This window comes from Pogona vitticeps, chromosome 3 (assembly GCF_051106095.1).
Source record: "Pogona vitticeps strain Pit_001003342236 chromosome 3, PviZW2.1, whole genome shotgun sequence".
Taxonomy (NCBI): domain Eukaryota; kingdom Metazoa; phylum Chordata; class Lepidosauria; order Squamata; family Agamidae; genus Pogona; species Pogona vitticeps.
In genome coordinates, this window is record NC_135785.1 from 104,404,283 (window position 1) to 104,424,048 (window position 19,766).

The 19,766-nt window shown below is 41.7% G+C and overlaps 1 long non-coding RNA gene across 1 annotated transcript; it reads left to right on the plus strand.

The window, feature by feature from the left end:
* Window positions 1-1,210: 1,210 nt before the first annotated feature.
* LOC144588341 (uncharacterized) lies at window positions 1,211-15,969 on the plus strand. The gene is made up of 2 exons (XR_013543854.1): window positions 1,211-10,159; window positions 15,578-15,969. It is a non-coding gene; the product is annotated as an uncharacterized LOC144588341 (long non-coding RNA).
* The last annotated feature ends 3,797 nt before the right edge of the window (window positions 15,970-19,766 follow it).

The window sequence follows — 19,766 nt, forward strand, 5'->3', positions numbered from 1 at the left end:
TTAAATCCAGTATCTACAGCCAAGTCCCGTGCAGATGACTGTCTTTACTACAAATTTCTCACCGCTTCAGTGGGTCTGCTCTATATAATTTTACTTACAGCTTTTTGTAGAAGATCTTAAGAAAGCAAACACAGGGCTTGGCTAGAAGGTCAAATTGGAGTAGGCAAGACTGGGCCAAGTTGGGCCAGATAGTTTGGTAGTTTAGATATCTGGTTAGGAGTTAGATTCTCCACTGTGGCTCCTGGAGAAGAGCCAGCCTGTGTGGCCTTGGGCAAGCTGCACAGGTCCTAGAAGAAAGGAATGGTAAACCACTTCTGAGTACGCTCTACCTAGAAAACCCTGAAAAGGGTCACCATAAGTAGGAATTGACTTGATGGCACACAATTATAAGGTGGCTTAAGATTGGACAGAGGTGCAAAGTGTGATCCCTGCATCCCCATGCAAGGATTGGGTGGTTTTGGGTCAGGAACACACCGTACTTCAAGCAACCCTGTTTAGCATAATCAAGATAGTTTTTCCCCTTTAAAAATGAAATACTTCTTTAAAAGAGAAAGACTTCTCAAAATCATTAAGGTGGTCCCTTTGGAGGAGCTACTTAATTGGAAACTTTTGCTCAGCTCACCTTTGGAGGGGAGAAATTTTGCATTTCTTTAAAAATATTGTGAACGCATCAATTATGCTGTGAAATGGTTTTTCAAAAGCCCTGCTAAAACACCACTGATTTACTGAGTCAGTTAGCAACCATTAAAAAGAAATGAAAAGATTCCCCTCCAAAGGTGAGGGCAAGGAAAATTTATAGGGAAAGCTTCCCATTTCCCAAGATTGTTAAGCAACTTTCATAAAGGGTGTGATCTGATTTGTGCTTTTGCTTCATTGGAGGTTATTCCAATCCGAGATGTAACTGAACATTTGTGCCCAGTAAGTTAGTGGATGTGGTTGTGTCATTGAGCTTGGCAGTAGATACTGGATCTTGCCTTCTGTTTTATTTAGTAGCTAGAGGTATGTATGTGGGTATGTCTAGAGGGCTAGCATGTTTCTGATATCGGAGTATTTGCATGGTTCTGATAGGGAGTCCATTGTGTGCTTGAACTGCTGTATCCAGAGTGTGTATCTGCTTTCTATTCTGTTCTGATCTCAGGTCAATACAGGAGTGAAATATATTCATTATATATTGTATATATTAGCACATCATAAAATTAAACCTGTGAAAAGCAGGTACCCTGTTACTACACCACTGTAATCACTTTGTGCTTTTCTTATTGTTGCTCTAGTCATTGTTGGAAGGCTATAAGCTAAATCACTATTTTTCTGAATTTCAATTTCCTCACTTTGATCACACTAACTACTCAATTAAGTTTTCCTTTTCCAGTAATTGGGTACTGGATGGGTTTTACTCCATTGCTTAATAGCATGCCAATTAAGAAAGAGAATGGTGTTCCAGCCCTTAGTTTCCTTTTTCTGTGTACCTTAATTAAGCTAGATTCAGCAGATGTGTGGGAGTCTAGATAAGTACTGCATGTTCCTCAGCAATCAGCAATTTATCACACCGTGAGATGTGGCCTAAAAGATGCTAGGGAAGTACTGATACTTACTCACCTCACAGCAGTTGTTGGCTTTTGAAGTGCAAGATGTAGGCTTTGTGCAGCAGACAAATGGAGGGAAATGGCAAAGGGCATAAACGGATGGATTAGAAGAGGGAGATGTGTTGTCTCAGATCATTTGGGACAATGAAAGCACAGGTGTGAAAGCAAACAGATCTTCTGATACACAGTCAGATGAACTTGAGGCCAAAGGATGCCTATTCAGAACATATATGTGAAAGGCTGGAATAAACTCAATGAAAGAGGAGTCAAAATTCATGGAAGGGACAGTCATAATTGAAGATATGCAGGTACAGATCTCATAAACCACTAGAAAGGTGAGTAAGTGGGTTGTAGATTTAACAAACAGAGGCTATTGTGCTTTGTATGTAAATGTATCAAAATATTTACAATATAGATTGGGACTAACCCACAGTGAATTGTTTTCTAGGTGGCCTGAGCTGATTACTTCTCAAGTTTGAATGGTTATTTGAACAAAAAACAACTGCTAATAGGCAAAAGGTCTGTGGGAGCACCATCAATGTTAAGAATGAACTGGACTTTGTAGAGAGGGTTCAGTGTGCTTACATTTTGGTTAGCCATGCACATTTACAACTGTAGGGTGTGTCACCTGCAAAGAAGCATTTTCCTCTAGGAAGTGAATAATTTGTTAGAGTGTTCTAAATACCAAAAGGGGGCAGCAAGGCTTAGCAGAGAATCCAGAAATGGGCACATTGTATATGTAATTCTCCCACCTAGTAACCTGGCTTTGAAAAATATGCCCAGCCAAGACACCGAAAGGAAACTGATCTCAAGGACAACAAAATGCACCGAACAATTAACAAGAAAAAAAAGTGATTTGAATAGAGAAATAGTTATTTCTTTGGTCAAGAGACTGCAAGTGCAACAGACATTTGTATTACTTTGCAGTGTGCCAATAAGAGGAAATGAAGAAAAAAGGAGGCAGGAGAGACAGTCCCTAAAGCCATTGTGACCTCTCCAATCCAAGCCTGAACAAGAACACATTAATCCCTCAACATTTCCCCCCATGATCTTGAATAGTGAAAAGCAGAAATATCAGCTGATTAATATTTTTTTAAAAAGACAATTCCAGAACACGACAGCTAGCCTAAAAACAATGTAGCACGACCTGCCTAAATACAAAATGGCTGCCAGAGTAGTTATCGGGGGATATAGAGACACCAGTGACCTCATTCTCTGTCCTCTGCATGTCCTCAATGTTTGGAGAGTTGTGGGGCTTCATTGGTAATCAGCCTTGGCTATCAGGTTTCTTTTCCCGTGGTGTTTCTTCCTCAGACTACTGTTTTTACTGCTGGTTCAAATACATGTAATCTGTTGGGCTGGCCAGCTTGCCTCAGTGGCACTTGCGGGGGAGGGGGCGTTTTGCTCCATGCTGTCATTCACCAAAACAAGTACAGACACTCCCACTTGGTTTTTTTCACAACTTTTCTATGAAGACAGTGTACATTGCTGCTGTGTTCCCCCACAGCAGGAACATGCAACTCAAGCTACTCTACTGATCTTAGATAATATGCATTTGTGTGTATGTCATCTGGGGGAAAGTATAAAAACATAATAAAATAGGTGGAATCCTACCGAATTGCATCAGAAAATGATATATTTCAAAACTTTGATGTTGCCTCCAAAGTAATTAAGTTTCACTTATGGCTCCAAGTTGTTTGCTATAGTTACAATTTTGAATCAGTGTTTCACATCCCAGTTTATCAAAAGTAACTACAACACCTACCATTTAAGTTGCTTATTTTTTTAAAAAAGTGTGGATGCTAAAAGGCACTGACTGGTGGTACAAAATATTCTGTTTCCATCCTCCTTGTTATTGCTTCAGCATCCTCCACAGAGTGCAAGATAGGAGCATAAGGTCACACATGAACCTGGCATTTAGTGGGGCTACACCTTCATAACTATACATGCAACCAAGGCATTATAGCTACCAGCAAGTATAATATAAAGTAATTAATATATTTGTTATTGGCAAAACAAATTACTACAGCTAACAAGTAATTTTTAACGATATACTTCTAACCTCTGACGTAGTCCAGTGTCATATTTCACAGCGGACATGAACTGGATGGCTCTAGGAGATCCACAGGCAAGCCACAAAGCCAAGGATGCTCCTGTTAAGGCCAGGGGCAAGCTTAGGGCATGAACAGCTGACAGAAAGAATAAAGGTGGTTCATCCCAAAGGAAATGAGTCTTACCAGGCTTCAGATCTACACTGCACTAAAACAGCCACATTAAACAAAAACAAATCTCTAGGAAAGAAATCCCTTTTAACTCAATTTCCCCACTGTAGCTTTGCTGCTGGAGCAATATATCTATGACAAAAAAATTAATTTTAAATCCAACTAAAGAGCTAATTAAAGGTTTCTGACTGGGAACCTGTGACATGGAAATGAACTTTCTCTTCAGAGAGCCATGGTGCTAACATTCAACACATGTGGCAAACCTCAGAGCAAGAAAAAAAGACCGCCCTCTGAGAAAGAAGGAGGGGAAAAGCACAGAAAGGCATTGATCATACCTTTTATGAATATATTATTTGGGCTTTCTAAGAAAATAGAGAAATGCACTTTAATCCCCTTGAAATAGGCTTTCCAAAGACTTTCTAAGCAGGCTGGACTCTAACTCCTGGAGCAGATGTTTCACTCCTCTTCATCCTCTGAGCTGTTATTTCAAAGCACCTTTGAAATCAATAGGTACTACTATCCTGTGATATCTAAAGATCCTATCCTTGTTTATTCAAAGCTCGGGCGCCCTAAGCAGAGAGGTTGCCCTCAGATTGTGTTAATGATGTACCTACAGCTCAGGATTCTGGCTATTGTTACCTTTGCTTCAAGGACAAAAATTAACAACCCTAATTATCCAATGGCTCTATAGTATATAGAGTGAATGGGGAAGCCTGGGTGTTTGTCTCACTCTGACTGCAATGTGATTTTGGAATTGTTTTTCCCGTTTTGACAATATTACTTCCCCACCCCATTTTCATTTCTGTGCCTTCTTTTAAATAAACATCATAAAACATGCAAGCCTGGTTGCCATGTTGAATGAGAGACAGGTACAGTACTCTAACCCTGTCCTTTCCATGGGATCATTCTATAGTTTTGGAACTATTTTTGAGACCTCCCCCCCCCTTTTGAATTTAAGGGGATGTGGCAAAGGTTAACAAAGGCGATTGTGGGCAGTCTGAACCCCGATCCCATCTCGGGCTCATGATGATTCAGTCCTGAGATGGAATGTGGACTATCATGTCTTGCATCATCCGGATACTGGGGGAAATATGAAAATGATTATGTGGAACCAGGTGCTTTTACTGGCGCTTCAGTCTGTTTGGAGAAACCTCTAATTGCAGTCGAAGCCTTCTGATATGCCTATACATCCTGTGACACCTAATAAAAGTACAGGTCCCAGGCTCTCCATCTTAGGTTTGCTACTGCGTAATTGCAATGTAACATTGCTAATAGCTGCTTGCTGCCAGCTCTCCAAAGTCTCTGGCATTTGCAGCTGGGAGTCACTCTTCCCAAGATAGCCTCTCATTTATTGTTTGAGGTGACAGATGTACTGAGAGCTGCTGATCCTCACCACGGTGGGAGGGAAGCTGCTTATTTTTCTGCTGATGGGCAGACAAAAACAAAAATCTTACACAAAGGAAAACCTTCTGAGGTGAGATCACGGTTTTCAAAAATGCCAGAAGCTGACAAAACCACCTGCTTCCTGTGACGTCACTCTATTGAATTGGCTTTGCTTTGTTCTCTTAACAATTAGGAGCTTGTCAGAGCATTCTCCTTGGATAACAAATGTCAACCAATCCACCCATTTCCTTGATGCATGGCCTGGTGCTTCCACAGCCACAGTGTCACATCAAGGAAAGGAGCACTCAATTATAGCTTCACAGCTTTTACTGAGAAATCACAATGGGTATGGAAAAGTGATTGGGATGCATTGGAACCAACTGCATAGCTGCCTTAATTAACCCACAGGGAATTCAATAACAAGCTTGTTAGCTTATATTGAATTCAGTTCCATAAGGCTACATACAGGGTTTTTTCCAGCTGATTCACAAAACACAGGGCAGTTTAGGTGTTAGAGCTGAAGACTGACATTAGGGTTTCTTCCGTTCTGTCCAGAACTACATAATCACTGTCCCCCATCTACTGTGTTTGTCTGTACAAAGGGCTGTTCCATGGAAACACCACAAAATGTCTACATATTTGACCAACTGGCAACAGTGCATGTAGTTTATGACAGAGGTGTACAACTTGGAGATATTAGAGGAACATTTTGCGCAAAGATGGACATGATAAAGGACAAAAATGGGAGGGACCTAACAGAAGCAGAAGACATCAAGAAGAGGTGGCAAGAATACACAGAGGAATTATATCAGAAAGATGTGGATATCTTGGACAACCCAGACAATGTAGTTGCTGACCTCGAGCCAGACATCCTGGAGAGTGAAGTCAAGTGGGCCTTAGAAAGCCTGGCTAACAACAAGGCCAGTGGAGGTGATGGCATTCCAGTTGAACTATTTAAAATCTTGAAAGATGATGCTGTTAAGGTGCTACATTCAATATGCCAGCAAGTTTGGAAAACCCAACAGTGGCCAGAGGATTGGAAAAGATCAGTCTACATCCCAATCCCAAAGAAAGGCAGTGCCAAAGAATGCTCCAACTACTGCACAATTGCACTCATTTCACACGCTAGCAAGGTTATGCTCAAAATCCTCCAAGGTAGGCTTCAGCAATATGTGGACCGAGAACTCCCAGAAGTACAAGCTGGATTCCGAAGAGGCAGAGGCACTCGAGACCAAATTGCTAACTTGCGCTGGATTATGGAGAAAGCCAGAGAGTTCCAGAAAAATATCTACTTCTGCTTCATTGATTATGCAAAAGCCTTTGACTGTGTGGACCACAACAAACTATGGCAAGTTCTTAAAGAAATGGGAGTGCCTGACCACCTTATCTATCTACTGAGAAACCTATAAGTGGGACAGGAAGCAACAGTTAGAACTGGACATGGAACAACTGATTGGTTCAAAATTGGGAAAGGAGTACGAAAAGGCTGTATATTGTCCCCCAGGTTATTCAACTTATATGCAGAATACATCATGCGGAAGGCTGGACTGGAGGAATCCCAAACCGGAATTAAGATTGCAGGAAGAAATATCAACAACCTCCGATATGCAGATGACACCACTCTGATGGCAGAAAGTGAGGAGGAATTAAAGAACCTTGTAATGAGGGTGAAAGAGGAGAGTACAAAAAACGGTCTGAAACTCAACATCAAAAAAACTAAGATTATGGCCACTGGTCCCATCACCTCCTGGCAAATAGAAGGGGAAGATATGGAGGCAGTGACAGATTTTATTTTCCTGGGCTCCATGATCACTGCAGATGGAGACAGCAGCCACGAAATTAAAAGATTCCTGCTTCTTGGGAGGAAAGCGATGACAAATCTTGACAGCATCTTAAAAAGCAGAGACATCACCTTGCCGACAAAAGTCCGAATAGTCAAAGCTATGTTTTTTCCTGTCGTGATGTATGGAAGTGAGGGCTGGACCATAAAGAAAGCAGACTACCGAAGAATTGATGCCTTTGAATTGTGGTGCTGGAGGAGACTCTGGAGACTCTTGAGAATCCCCTGGACTGCAAGGAGAACAAACCTATCCATTCTAAAGGAAATCAACCCTGAGTGCTCACTGGAAGGACAGATCTTGAAGCTGAGGCTCCAGTACTTTGGCCATCTAATGAGAAGAAAAGACTCCCTGGAAAAGACCCTGATGTTGGGAAAGTGTAATGGCAAGAGGAGAAGGGGATGACCGAGGATGAGATGGCTGGACAGTGTCTGCGAAGCAACCAACATGAATTTGACACAACTCAGGGAGGCAGTAGAAGATAGGAGGGCCTGGCGTGCTCTGGTCCATGGGGTCACGAAGAGTCGGACACGACTAAACGACTAAACGAACGAACGTACAACTTAGGGGGATTTGCCATGTTTAGCTACTCAGATTTTGTTGTGGTTGCACCCCTATGCAGTGCCATAATTTGGGGGCAATGCAGCAGCTGGAAACTGGTGTTTTTTTTCTGTTTCCAGCTGGGGAAAAATACTTTTTTGCTCCAAAGACCTCCTCTAAAATGTATACTTTGTCTTAACACTGCTTGTTCTTTTCAGCCTTGTGTTGCACCATTGCACCACCACATTTCATCATCATCATCCTGCCCAAATCTGCAGTAGCAGCAAAGTTGCCCTGGGCCAATCCCTGATTTATGTTGAATAGAAGTCTTCAGCCTTTTGAGTCCCAGGATCTACCAACCTGCAAGGTGAAAATGAGAAGGATTGGAGCACATGGTTTGAACACAGAAAGTTCCAGCTTCTGTGCCTGCCATCTGCAGAGTGGGCTGGGAAAGACTCCTCTCTGAAAATGTGAAAGGCCCTTGCTTAGATGATATTGAACATTCTGAGCCCAGTGGTCAAGACTAGCTGGGTTGATATATGGCAGCATTCTGTGGCTGCTCTGTTGATTGACTCTTTGTTCATCTTTTTGTCTAAAGTTTTTCTTCCTATGACCAGTGTCCTCTTCCTGTCCCTTAGTCTCTTCTTTTTCTATCCTCCTTTCTTTCCTATTCAGAAAAAATGTATTCAAAATAGATGCCAAACAGTATTGCTGGTAGAATACACTATAAAAGAGCACTATCCATTTTGGAGCTATCAGCAAAAGAAAGGAGGGCTACAGCACAATTATTATGGGAGTGGCACAAAGATAATAGTGTAGGTCACAGCAGAAGCTACGAGCAGAGGACAGCAAGCCTTTGCTTCCCAATAAGCCATAAGAAGACCACAGAGTACATACACATGTCTGGAAGTGTGAGGGGAAACTGGCATCTGTGAATGAGTCGGAGAAACCAGATACCAAGTAATCATTCTTCTACCTGCCATTTAGAGGGTGGACATACTATTAGATATTTCATCAGCAACATCACACACCTTAGAACACCCATGAAATTCCATGAAGAAGTGGTGGTTTTCTACAGTGTGAAGATCCAGTGAGATTCAAAGGAACAGGGGCTTGCTTTGCAGTACTTTTTGATATCACCCAGGGAATGTTGCAGAAAAGTAGTGGATGGGTTTTATTTTATGACCAATCAAGGAAGAGGCACGTATGTCTCTTGATATTGCAATTCAGTTTCCCCATTCAACAGTTCCATTTGTAGTTCTGGTCCCTGCTGCAGCTCAGAGGGAAGCACTGATCAGTCTGGAAGGAAAGCTTGAGAAGATAACAACAGAAGACACGAAGAGAAGAAAAAGACCTACAATGAAATTCAACAGACCACAAAGAGATAAGCGGTGCAGTCTGGGTTCCTTCAGTGTTTATTCATAAGTTTTGTAGAATTCTTAGCTTTGAATATTTCTTTGCCTGTTTCCTCATGGGTATTTTTCCTATCCTATTGTAAACAGTACAGTGTATTGTCTACTGCTTCTGGTTCGGGAATTGAAAAATCTATCCATATTAAAAACAAATGAAACATCATTTCTAGCCATCTGCAGTGGATACATTCAATACATACAAATATTCCCAGCGTGGAATGGATCATGTTGTACCCACTTGCCATGTTGCTGTAAAAGATGCGGACCCTGTCAAGGGAGAAGAGACGGCACCCCTAACTTACCCATGGCGAACATAACCAAATACTCAGGGATTCAATCCAGATTTTTCACAGTTAAGTAATTAAAACCCTCTGTTAGATGAATATGTTGGTTTTACTTCCATTTTTTTCAATTTTCAAATTCTTTCTATCCTGTTTACAAAGGAATGTGTGAAGTTCTATAAGTTCTCATAAAAAAGAGATCCAAATAGAATTCTTACCCATCCCTAACTGAGAAGTAGATGGGCTCCTTTAAGAATCTGTTAGAGGAAAACTCCTGTTATCACGACACCTCTTCCCTAGTGTGTACTGTCCTAGAAGTAGAAAAGCTGTGTCTAGACTGTCTCACTTCAGATGTATGTGCCTCACTATATCTTTCATATGTAGGTGAATGGATTCTCCTTCAAATATGTAAGGATTCTCCCTATGCCCCATCACATCCAATCTTGTCCTCCTTGTGGCAGTCTCCACTGGCTCTGCATTTCAGCCCACTTCACCCCTTTGCCACGGGCAGGAGAAACAAAGGTTGAAGGTGGACTCTTTGCTCCCTTTTAGGCAATTCACCTCCCAGAGGAAAAGGCAGGAAATGCTATGTGTGTCAGTCCTGGGTTTGTCTTTGTTACATACACATTGGACATCTCTCAGTGAGTGAGACAGGTCACTGGATCAGGGTTGCCTGCCTCCAGTTTGAGAATGATGGATGTGCAGATATATCTTTAGCAGTTGTTGTGCTCCTAAGTGGATGACTAAAAGAGGGGAAGTTCTTTCATTTTTTAGGTTGCATCTATGATGAATTGAAGTCATTTAGAAGGCAATCAGCTGCTGTTGTCCACAAGATACCTGAATGTTTTCATAGTCTTTGAAGAGGCTCCTTTCACGTCCCCAGGGTTAGGCCAGTTGGTGGTAAGTCACTCAAAAGCTGCTATTTTAGATAGCAACATTCAGCCCCAGAAGGATCCTTAGGTGCCATTTTGTCCAAGGAAAACTAGATCTTTTGGCAGGTAGGGTATAATGATGGATACATTTGTAAACTATAACTAAACACTGTTTTTTTTCTGACCTTATTGAAATCTCCTTCTTTGGAGGAAAAATCAATTTTCCATTCTTAAACTGGGGCATTTAATTATCATCAATATTGATTTTAAAGTATCTCGAATGGAATCAGGCACTGCTTTGAAAAATACGAAGCCACAACAAAACCACTTGCAGTAAATCTCTGAAGCAGCAAAGATGCTTCTGACAAAGCAGATTTTTGTGCTCATTTTTCTTTTCCCCCCTTCCCTTGAGTGAGACAAGATGCCCCATCGTTTGTGTACAATCATCGGACAGCATATGTTATCAAAATGGACACAGTGCTTTAAACTAAACCTCTGCCATCTGTTCTGGTTTGTAATTACAGATGCAGCAAAATACAAAGTCCTCCTGAATCATAAAAGAGTTGCTATAAATGTAATTTAAAAAAACTTGGTGGGTTTGTCCATTACAGTGATGCATCTGTGTGAGGCCTTTAGAGACTACAGACTTGTCTGGGAGCCTTCAGACTCATATTTTGGCCTTCTTTGTTCAGTTCAATTGGAGTTGTATTTCTGTCATGGAGACCTTTCACACAGCACTGCAGAAACTGGCTAAAACCATGTAAAATGCTGTCTTCAAAGCAAAGTACAACTTTACATTGTAATACAGGGTCACGAGACATTAATCACTTTGTCAACAAAGATCTAACACCAATGTGGGGAAATTATGGCACTCCAGATATTGTTGGAGTACAACTTCTATCATCTTTAACAACTGGCCATATTGGGTGGGGCAGATGGGAGTGAGAGACCAACAACATATAGAGAACCGCAGGCCTCACACCCCTGGTCTGCCATATTTACAACTGGTGTGAAGAATGGCTGTTATTATAGAACAGATCATTTGAGAGCACAGGTGATATAGGCCGGAGAACTTTGGCACAAAATGCATGTTCTCACCCTGAGTCTCCTAAACAACTGGTAGCCGAAGCATCGTTCCCCCACTCACCTGAATTAAGGAATTAGAGGCATACTTCATTGTTATACCTTAACACTACACTCTTAATCTTTATTGACTACTCAACAAATTGCTGTGTTAACTTCATGGATATTATAATTAGAGATGGGGGTATTTGTATTTGTAAAGGGTATTAGGACTAACTCCTAGGGTACTAGGACTAATTCCTAATTTTACCTGTCTCTAACACATTGATCAATCAGCCAGAGACAGAGAGATCCAATAGATATTTATTTTCAGCTGAAAGAAAGCAAATACTGTAGGTGAAAACTTCACACACAGAAAACATGCAGAGAAGAAGCACGCCCCCTTATTACAGAATACACATTTTATAAATTCAACCTGAAAGGAGGGAGGCAAAAGGGTGTGGAGAAGGAGGGGGAAAGGAAGGCTACAAGTGCCTAAGCAACAGGCTGTAATTCATCCTTCCTGGGTTCCATGTTAGACACCGAAATCTCCTATCAGTTCAGGGACAAACTCCTTATTAAACAAGTTACTTACAAGCAATGGAATGCAGGCAGCCTCTCTCCTTTATGCTTTTGTCTAGTAAGCAAAAACCCAATTGTGCAGCAAAGCAGCAAGATGGCTACGGTTAGGCTAAGACATAAATATATAAAATATTGTATATATTAATTGGAGCCCTTCATTTGTATACAAACACCTCCGCACAACGTAGCAGTTTGAAAGCATGTAAATACAAATAGATAAATAGGTACCACCATGGTGGGAAGATAATAGCGTTCCGTGTCTAGTCACGCTGGCCACGTGACCACGGAAACTATCTTCGGACAAACGCTGCCTCTATGGCTTGGAAATGGGGATGAGCACCGTGCCCTAGAATCAGACATGACTGGACTAAATGTCAAAGGGAACCTTTACCTTTAACCTTTACCCCTGCACAGCTGGACATTACAAGGGTCCAGCCCCCTGGTGCTGGATCGTCCACTGACGCATCCGCCGGCGCTGCTGGCTCCACTCACCCTTCCAAATGCTCCAGAGCTCACAATCGACTGTCCACTCCTGGCATAAGGCGGGAAGACAAGTCTCCTTGCTAGGCTGATGAGTGGATAGCCAACTGCGAGCTTTGGACTGATTGGAAGGGAGGACAGGTCCAGCAGCAGCAGAGGGCACATGAGTGGATGATCCAGCCCCAGGGAGCCGGACCCTCATTACATCCAGCTGTGCAGGGGGATTCGTATTCATATACCCCCATCTCTAGTTATAATATTTCAAAGGAACATAGCAGGATCCTTTTAGTGTACAGTGGTGCCTCGCATTACGATGTTAATTCATTCCAGTGAAATCGCTGTAGAATAAAAACATTGTAAAGTGAAATTAAAAAGCCCATAGTAACGCATTAAAACCTGTTTAATGCGTTCCTATGGGCTTGAAACTCACCGTTCAGTGAAGATCCCCCATAGCGCTGTCATTTTCGCTGCCCATGCAGTGAGGAATCCGTCCCAGAAAACAGTGGGGGGCCATTTTGTTTATCCGGTGGCCATTTTGAAACCGCCGATCAGCTGTTTTAAAATTGTCATTTTGCGAGAATTGGTTCCCGAAGCAGGGAACTGATCATCGCAAAGCAAAAAAACCCCATTCAGACCATCGTTTTGTGATCGCAATTGCGATCACAAAAAGATTGTCGTAATGCGGTTTCGTCATTAAACAGGGCGCCCGTCTTGCGAGGCACCACTGTATTCATTTGAAGCTCCCCTACCTGAGAATGAAAGCCTACAGTAATAGTTAGCAGTTAACAATGACAGACACTTTTGCACTGCATAGTTATTTTAGAAAATAACCTCAGATCATAGAAGACTTAGATCTGTTTCTAATTAGAAGTTACAGTAAATTACTCATCAATGAGTTTTGTTCTCAGGTAGGTATGTGTGCCATTTCAGCTGTAGCAATGTGCTTAATGCTTCCCCAGGACTTAGATAAAGGTGATAAGAACAGACTTTGCATTTGCTTCTGGTAACATCTTCAAAGTTGTGAGATGATTAATCACACTGGACAAAAAAGCAGACATTTGTATTTTTAGTGTTTTTCCTCTAGGTGCCATTATTTGTCTTGGCATAAAATGGGAAGCGAAAACATGAAAGGCAGAGGCCAGTTTTGATTGGGGGGAAAAAGATACTAGGAAAAACATGGAATTCTGAGCCTCCTGACTTTGCCCACACCATCCAAAGCCAAGTGACCTCAGAATTTATTCTGGGGAAATCTCACTTGAGAAAGAACTAGGCAGATTCTGGTCAAAAGTTACACACTCTGAAAAAACTAGGTAAAATTCTCCTGCACATGATACCAAGTCTTACTGCAGCTTAAAAGTGTCACCCAATATACTCTTCTGCTATAGATTTAAATATATCCTCCTTGGTAAGAATCTACCTGTTTCAGTTACTTATCTCTCTAAACACAGAAGAACAGGACTCTGGAGCACAGCAAAGTGGCACAGAGGTTTGCAAAGGAGGCAGGTTACTGCTGGCTGGCATAGAAAAGAGGCAGATAATGCAATAGCATGCATTAAAAACAGGGCTTGCATTGCAAACGGTTTTGTGCCTGTTTGTCACTAACCCAAAGTAAATACTGTTCCTCTGTATTGCAAATGCGCAGTTCCAGCCTATAGCAAAGTCAAGTGAGAGATTACTGGAATTATGATGTATACCATTATAGAAGGATCTCAGCTAAACTATAACTGAAACACAGCTTTCCACTGAGATGAAACCTAAAACTTCAAGCTGATTCTTCAGGTTTGCACCTAGTCTCCACCTGGAAGGTTTAATTATCAATGGCAGAGCTTCAGCATCTAACCAGGATGACCTTTCTATTTGTCTGCACGCTCTAAACCAGTGGTCTCCAAACTTGGACTTCCAGATGTTCTTGAACTGCAACTCCCAGAAGCCTTCACCACCACGTCTACTGGCCAGGATTTCTGGGAGTTGAAGTCCAAGAACATCTGGAGGCCCAAGGTTGGGGACCACTGCTCTAAACTCTGCAACATTCAGCTTGATGAAAAGTCCTGCAGCCCTTGAAAGCATTCCTTTTTCAGATACTAAAATTAGTGATAAAGGTATCCGAGCCTGAATTTGGATTTTGCATGTGGGCCACAACTTTGTGGGTTTTTTTAAAATTCTTGTACAACTTAACGTCCTCATTGATCTAGATGCAATAACCTTGAGTATAGGATTGCCATATTCCAGTTCTAGTTTGCATATTATGCAAGGCTAATTTTCATATTATGCAAGTTATATGGTCCAATTTGCATAAGTAATTTTGCATAATAAGCTAATTAATGTGGATATTTCACATTATGTACATTAAGCTCAATAGACACTGCATTTTTGTACCAACATAGTTTATAATGTATTTGAATATACAGTGGTGCCTCGCAAGACGAACGCTTCGTTTTACGACAAAATCACATAACGACGAAGTTTCTGCGATCGCAAAAGTGATCGCAAAACAATGTTTCCTATGGGATTTTTTTCACTTTGCGATGATTGGTTCCCTGCTTCGCTAACCGATTATCGCAAAACGACAATTTTAAAACAGCTGATCGGCAGTTTCAAAATGGCCACCGGGTTAAAAAAAATGGCTGACCGCGTTTTCTGGGACAGATTCCTCGCTGCACGGGCAGCGAAAATGGCCACGCTATGGAGGATCTTCTCTGGACTGTGAGTTTCAAGCCCATAGGAATGCATTAATCGGGTTTTAATGCGTTTCTATGGGCTTTTAAAAATCGCTTTACGATGTTTTCGTTCTACAACGATTTCGCTGGAACGAATTTAAATCGTAATGCGAGGCACCACTGTATAATTACTAGGGATGCACACAGTGGACATTTTCATATTTTTTCCGCTAATGCCTCTTTCACTGTTAGTGTGTTTTTCCATACCAGTTCTTTTGTTTAACATGAAAGGGAAGACATCTTTCATGTTGCTTGATTTCAGGTTTCCAAACCATGTTTTCTGGTACTCCCAAAGCCATAGAGAACCCTTTAAAGTCTACTCCCAAAAGGCAGAGAGACAACACAACAGAGAATCAATTTACTCCAAAAGCAGGCAATAGTATGTGAGAAATAATCAGTAAACCTTTGCAGGGACTAGTTTATAGAGAAAGCCTCTGGTAGTGGCTCACTATAGCGCACACCATTGGGGGATACGCTTCCGTATTTTTGGACTGCACCTCCCAGAATTCTCCAGGCATTCCCCAGGAGGAATTTTGGGAGGTCCAGTCCAGCTTTCTAGTTATTTTCCTCCATTGCTGCCTTAACCAGTCTATTTCTACTTTCAGAAACAAAGGAAGTTGCCTTGATGCTACCTGGAGAGAGAAGTCTTATTAAGAGTTGTAGTTCTTTTGGAAGTGCCCTCCTGAGACAACCTTTATCCTCTGCACCCAGGAGGAGGGCCTGCCCTGCTAACCATAATATATAGAACCATTCATCGTGTGGCCTGATATTGCTGCGTTCTGAATGTCAGTAGTTCCAAACTTGAAGAAAAGGACGACGACAGTACCGGCAGGGCCTGCCTGCAGCATTTCTCCATTGTGGTTGCTGATACCCCTTCTGTTTGCCCTTCAATGAATGCAAGGAGAAGTATAAGATCCCTGGGCATTTTTCTGGGAGAACACATGCCACCTCCCTTCTGTCTATCTGATACCAGTGTCATTTTCAATAAATACCGTAACAAGGGTAAAATAATTAAAAAGGAATAAAAGGTGTGTGGGGAGGGGAAGAAGCAGACATATTATTCTTCAGTGTTTTCCAAAGCACAACAGGAATGTCATTTGCAACAGGAGCTCCAACTTGTGTGAATGCCTGAGGAGTTCTGGGTAGCAGATTTTTATGTTTATTTTAAAACCAGTCTTTGTAAGATTGCTCTGGCTGCTATTAAGGTTTCAAGAAGAGAACTCTCTTTCTCTCTTGTGTGTGTGTATATGTGTGTGTGTGTGTGTGTGTGTGTGTGTGTGTGTGTGTGTGTGTGTGTGTGTGTGCGCGCACGCTTCATTCTAGAACAGAATGAAAAACAAGCTAATGAGCATTTTCTTTATTCATAAACATGGATTCAAAATGATACCCCTGACTGCTTTTTAGAAATGGTTAACAAGTTAGACACACTGCCCTCAAAATGCCCAAGAGTGAGATTTTGATTCCTCGAAAGATCCTCCAGCTTCACTTTATGGACATACATATATTACACTGTAAATCATTAATATCCAATTTCAGAGAACCATGGCACAGGCAGTGTAAATGAAAATCTAAAGCTACCAGCAATATATTAATTTTATAGTGTTTAAAATGGAGTCCAGAGCTATACTTTGCCTACGGGAACTGCCTCTCTTTTATCTGTTGAGATTAATCCCCATGAAAGGAAGGGGGAGAAAAGCAATAAATCCTAATGGTATCTGGCACATTTCACAGCAAAGCAATTTGTTTATTCTGTGGACTAGGAAAGTTTCCTGATCATTGTCTAAGTGAAAACACAGCCTTAGGAGCAAATGGTACCAAGTCTGGCTGCATGTCCTATCAATTTGCATTCCTGTGGAAGAGCCCCATAACTTAACACAAATCCTTTCTTTAACTTCAGAAAATTAGTTTGCAACATTGTTTGGAGGGGGAGAAGAATGAAATGCAAAAGGAAACAACAAGAGGACTTTCACCATTTTCCCCCCAAGGGGTCAGTCTCCCCCATAGTTAGGGGTAGAAGAGAAATTTGTTTGTGTTTTGCTTTTGATCAGAATTCCTCCAGTTTGCACCTCTTGGAACAAAGTGTGCAGCTGAACACAATCTATGGTACAAAGGTCATTGAATCCTAAACTTGTGATGTGACAGAGGGATAAAAACTATGTTTGTAAAATGCACACTTTTTTAAAATGAACATGAAAAGAGGTGTGCATTTGAGAAATGGCCAAAAAGGAGCTATAGTCATTATGAGAGAAAGATGAGCCTTTCAAAATACCATGATTTATTACTGTATATAATTTTTGAAATATGCACAAAGCTGAGCATGGCCTTTTCTGTGGAAAATGGAAAAAGAACAGCAGCAGCAGCAGCAGCAGCAGCAGCTTGACATGCAATCCAAATGCAAATCAGAATAACCATTGATGTGGAAATTGGAGAACTTCAAGGAGCTGCAAGTTTACAGAATTTTACACCTCTACCCATGCCTCTCCAAAAGGACTAGTCTCTTGAACAGCAGGGTCTGGCTAAATCCAGGAGGTGGAGAGGGCCACAAACGATCTTTTAAGAGTCCTACCTAACAGAGCTTTGGTGAATTCTAAGGAATCACAAAGCCCATGTGCCTGTACTTGCAAAGTACTGAATAAGTGTAAAGTGTTCTTTTAAGGTCAGACTTGTTCAAAGGGCTTATGCTACGCACTGCTGAGGTCCTCGGACTTGCCGCAGCGCAAAGGTGGTAGATAAGTGCCTGTCGAGCTCTCTGACCGAATGCCCAGTGGCCCTTTAGGGGGTCCGGTGCATCACATGGTGATGCACCAGACCCCCTAATTATCCAATGATCAGTGACTAATGTCTATATCTTCAGCATCTGAATAATGTCCCTATCCCCAATGGATGGCTAAAGTCCATAGGCTGGGAAAAGAAAAGGTGCAGCTTGTGAGTCTCATCTGGTTTCCCAGACCTCCACGGCTGCATACATCCCAAAATATGTTTACCCATTTTACATAAATCCCACTTGCATAGAGGATATGGGAGAGTTCTACTTGGCTTCTTTTAGTATTGAGGCATAAAGGAGTTGCCTCAGTGGGGTCCTGGGACAGTATGCAGCTCCTAATCTTCCCTGTGGCTTGCCTCCATCAAGCGCCAAATCCTAACACGTATTCCACATTCGAGAACACTCATTGGAGATTTGCTGAAGAGAAATGTCTTTCCACTGAGAAGATGTAAGGAAACATATCATTGATGGGGGGAAATGAACTACAGTAGGATGACAGTGATAGGAGTAAATGTTTGACTTATTCAATTAGGCGATTGCCTCATAAAAGATTGTTCTTACTTGGGACAGGCTGTTTGGTTTGTGTATTCAAGAAGAGATTAGCCAGCCTCGTAAAAGCAGGCTCGACCCCCCTTCCCTTGCTTTCTTTCTTCGCAGCTCAAGGACTTACGCTTCCTAAGAAGCAACACTAACAATAGATAAGAAATGGAATGCAGAGGCTAACAAAAGACAAAAGGACGATTTAGGGAAAGTGAATTGTTCTGCGCATGTTTAAAATGTGTTTTCACTAATCCAATGAATTTTGCTAACTAACTTAATGACCTTTTAAGGAGATTGTGAGCCCACCCCAATCGCCCTGAAGGGACAGGCTATAAGATTGTACCAATCCCTTTGTTCTTTGGAGAAAACCCTAATCACCTCAATTTAGGTGAATGGTTTTCTTCCCGCTATCTGCAGTAGCGTTCCTATCTTGCAAATAAATGAACTTCAATATAAAGCCTTCGTGTCTCAGTTCTCTATTTTTTTTAGAGCTTTCCTCCATTAGAGAACCGGATAACAACAGTATCTGCACCAGATCAATTCCAGGCCTCCTTCCCCCACCAGGGAAAAGGACAAAAAGGGAAGAAGTAGCAAACATTAAACATTGCATGGTCCCTGGCTCTCTCTGGTGACCAGTTCTGGTAAATGCATCTGGGGGGTGTTATTTAGTATTTTCAGGCAATGGATAAGGGAATCAGTGGATATTGAACCTGCAGATAGGCGGGTCCTATTGTACTCTTTACTTGCATAATGCCTCTGCTGTTAAAATCAGATACAAACCAACTGTCTTTGTGACCCGACAGTTCTGTGCTACCCCCCCAACTTTTTTAATTACCAGCGACCGCTTTCAGAGTAGTATATACAAATGAATAAAATACATAAAATAAAAGAGACCAGTAGCATACTGACAATAAAGTGGTACAAGATGAAATTTCAAGCAAGAGGTAAAAATTGTGCAATGTACAGTGAATAGCAAAAGCAAAACTCGCTGGTGCAAGGCAAGTCTTTCTGGGGAGCGATTTCATGGAGAGGAGACCCTCACTGAAAAGGCTCTCTTGTGTAACCAACCATCTTGCCTTTCTCTTTGGTGAGGCACCTTGAGAAAGGCCTCAGGCAAAGCTATTCTCATTCTGGGTGGATGAAATGCTCCTTCAAATAACCTGTTTCCAAGATGTTTATGGCCTTAAAACTTAACAGACACCTAAATGTGGCTCTCCTGGAGAACAGGCCTAGCTAGGAGGGCTTCATGGCCTAGCACAGCTCCACCCTTTCAGAAAAAGAAGCCAGGGCAGAGCCAGGCCTATACTAGGGCACAATGCCTTCCCATCTGGCCTTTTCTCTAGGTGAGCCACTTTTAGATGTCTGTGATCTGTAGTAAAGAAAAAATTCCAAAATTCTCATGCCCAAAACTAGCACTTTGCCTTGGGCTGGAAAAGAGACTGGTAATTAATGCTGATGACAAAGTGTGGTTATCGCTCTTTTTTTCAGAC